This window comes from Sarcophilus harrisii, chromosome 3, assembly GCF_902635505.1.
Source record: "Sarcophilus harrisii chromosome 3, mSarHar1.11, whole genome shotgun sequence".
In the NCBI taxonomy this organism is placed as follows: domain Eukaryota; kingdom Metazoa; phylum Chordata; class Mammalia; order Dasyuromorphia; family Dasyuridae; genus Sarcophilus; species Sarcophilus harrisii.
Window position 1 is genome coordinate 324,596,508 of NC_045428.1, and position 3,599 is coordinate 324,600,106.

A 3,599-nucleotide genomic window follows, 5' to 3' on the forward strand; every position below is an offset into this window, starting at 1 on the left:
GAGGAAGAAACAGAGAGAAAGAGAGACAAAGACAGAGTTAGAAACAGAGAAAGAGGGAAAAATTGGATATGCTTCAATCTGATTTAGACACAATCAGTTCCTTCTCTGGGTATGGATAAGATTTTTCATCATAAGTCTTTCATAGTAGCCGTGGTTCACAGTTGATCATCCTAGAACATTTATATTACATTGTACACAGTACCTTTCATTTTGCTTGAGATCATGGAAGATGTTCCAGGTTCTTCTGAGAGCATACTGCTCATCATTTCCCATAGAACAATAATATTCCAGCGTAATAATGCACTACAATTTATTCAGCCAATCACAAACTGATGGGCATCCCCTCAATTTCTACTTTTTTATCCTGAGAAGAGAGCTGCTCTTTTTTTTTTTTTTTTTTTGTATATATTTTTATATATATAGGTCTTTTACCTTTTAAAAAAAATAATATCTTTTAGGATACAACATGTCTACTGGTGGTATTGTTATGTCAAAGGATATGCATTATTTTTTAGTCCTTTGGACATAGTTCATATCCTTTCATCATTTATCAAATGGAGCCTGGCCTTTATTTATTTTTTTTTTTTATTTTATAAATTTAACTCAATTTCTTCTGTTTCAGAAAAGAGACCTTATCAAAGAAATTTGCTTCAAAATTATTTTTACAATTACTATTGCTAATTGTATCTCCCCATTTATTTTATTCTCTCTCTCCTATAATTCTGCCGCTCCTCAAGTGTTTTGCTACTGACAAAATCCCCAAAATGCCCTGTCCTCTATCAATCCCCCTTTCCTAAATCTCATTCCCTTCTTATTTTTCTGTAGAGTAAGATAGATTTTGATACCCATATTGAGTATGTATATTGTTTCCTCTTTGAGTCAGTTTTGATCAGAACAAGGTTTACTCACTCACACTCTCCCTCCACTCTTCCCTTCCACTATAAAACCTTTTTCTTTTCTCTCTTTCTCTCAGTACATTTCTGTCTCACCCTTTAATTTGATCATTATCTTTTAGATATTATATCTTCCTGTTTAATTCACACTTCTGTCCTCTATCAACATATGCTCATTTTAACTTCCATAATAATGATAAAGTTCTAATGATTACAAGTATCATTCTTCCACATAGGAATGTAAACAAATGAACTTTATTAAGTCACTTATATTGCTTATCATATTTTCTCCTTGACCTGAGAATTCAGGATTTTGACTATAATATTCCTGAATGTTTTCCTTTTGGAATCTCTTTCAGGAAGTGACTGGTGGATTCATTCAATGTCTATTCTACTCTTTAGTTCTAAAATATCAGGACAGTTTTCCTTGATAATTTCTTGAAAGATGAAGTCAAAAAAATTTTTTTTTCATCATGCCTTTAGGTAAACCACTAATTTTAAAATTAGCTCTCTTTTATCTGTTTTCCAGGTCAATTGTTTTTCCAATGAAATATTTCACATTTTTTCCCTATTTTCATTTATTTTATCTTTATTTTATTATATCTTGAATTTTTATAACATCATTAACTTTTAATTGCTCAATTCTAATTTTTAAGTATTTTCTTCAGTGAGCGTTTGTACTTCCTTTCCCATTTGGCCAATTTTGCTTTTTAAGGCATTTTCCTCACTTACATTTTCTATTTCCTTTGCACCTCTCTCAATACTTTTTATAATTATTTCTCTGTCTCGCTTACTTGGTTTTCAAAATCCCTCTTGGGCTCTTCCATGGCCTGAGTCCTATTCTTTTAATTTTTCTTGGAGGCTTTGGATATAGAAGCTTTGACTGTTATTCACTCGGGCCTTTGTTTTCATCTTCCCTATCCCCATAGTAACTTTCTATGATCTGAAACTTTTTTGTTGTCTGCTCATTTTCCTAACCTATTTCTCAATTTTTAACTCTTTGTTAAAGTAGGGTCTGTTTCCAGAGTGGAGGGTGCACTATACTAAGCTTCAGGGATTTTGTGCTTCTGTTTTCAGAAATCCTAAGAACCTGACCAGAAACACTCTTTTCTGCCCTGGAGCTATTAGGAGTGTCCCCATTGCACTACAACTATAAGATCTAATGTGATAAAGCAATAAATTCCTTTGAGCCAAGGCCTCTGGAAACCACCACAACTACACTACCCTGTCCACTCTTATTTTATTAGTTTCCCCAGGCCCTCTTACCATAATCTATTTTTCAAGTCATTTGCTTTTCCAATTAGATATATATTTTTTTAATTTTTTGACTTGTTTTATTTATTTATTTTTTGGCATAATGTCTCATGTAATCATTCTCCTAACTGATGAAATAAGCAGTAAAAGTGGGATTAGTTCCATTTGCAGATGAGGAAACTTGTCTATAAAGACATTAGGCAACTTCTACAAGAGTGGGAGAAATCAAATATGGTAATATTAAAATACAAGTTTTTTGAATTCTAGGTGAACCACATTTTCCTTTTAATTATTCTATATCTTCACCCAGGTTTTTTCTCTTTTAAGTACTTACAATTGATTTTCTTATCAGTCTCTTGCTGGACTATCATAATATATTAATTAATTTATGAATTATTATTTTTAAAAATTAAGTGCATTGTTGTTAGAATGCATATATGACTTTGTTGTGTATGTATTTGTGTTATTTCTTAACTCTTGGCTTATTTTCAGTGAAAAATTATTTATTTTACTGCCAACTTCATTGTGCACACTTTTTGATACAATGCAGAAAGTTCTAAAAATAATTCGAGGCCTTTACTCCAGTTTAAAAAAAAATCAATAATATTTTATTTTTCAAATGCATATAAAGATAATTTTCAACATTCATTTTACTAAGACTGTATTCCAGAGGGGAGGGGAGAATCAGGAATATGGACAGTATAAAAGATATGTCCTAGAGGTTAGCTCCCAGTTTTACTGTATGACACTGAAGTACACATAGACACTTACAAGACTGAAGAGTTACTGGAGAAAGTGCTGAATTCCCTTAGGTATTCCAAATTGGTAACTAAGAACCTAACTCCAATACAGTTGGCCTAATTGTCTTCACCAACTTTCCTCACTACATCTAGAATTATACTCAGCACCAAATGCCAACTTGGAGAAGGGGTTGTTGAAAGCCCAGAAGGTCTTGGACAACTATCTGACATCACTACTTCCCAAGGATATTGATGAGACAAGTGCAGAAGACTCCTAAAGGAAGTTTTTGAATAGTGGTGAGCTTACATTGGCTTATTGCAACATACTGCCTGAGCTCTAAATTATACAGATAGAATATAAGAACTACTGGGCAGTTTCTATCCCAGAAGAGTTTTGAGGGGTGCAATGTACTTGCATAATGCATATATCAGAGAAGAATTTGCCTATACCTGTACAAATGCTGAGAAAATACAGCTGACTTATGAACTAGTAGCCAAATCCCTGCAATAGTCATTGTTCCCCTATCCCCATACTTCTTTCATTAATGGCTTGATAAGTCTTCCCAGTGAACACATTTCAAGATGGTCATCAAGTAAGAATTTTGAAATAAACTACATCTTGAACAAAAGTTCAAGAATTTCAAGAGAACTAATGAAAAAAAATTAAATGAAATTGATCTAAATTTAGCAGATCTAAAACTTTATTATAAAG

The 3,599-nt window shown here is 32.5% G+C and overlaps 1 pseudogene; it reads left to right on the forward strand.

Moving 5' to 3' along the window:
- The first annotated feature begins 222 nt into the window (after positions 1-222).
- On the forward strand, positions 223-3,398 carry LOC105750260 (annotated as a pseudogene).
- Positions 3,399-3,599: the final 201 nt, after the last annotated feature.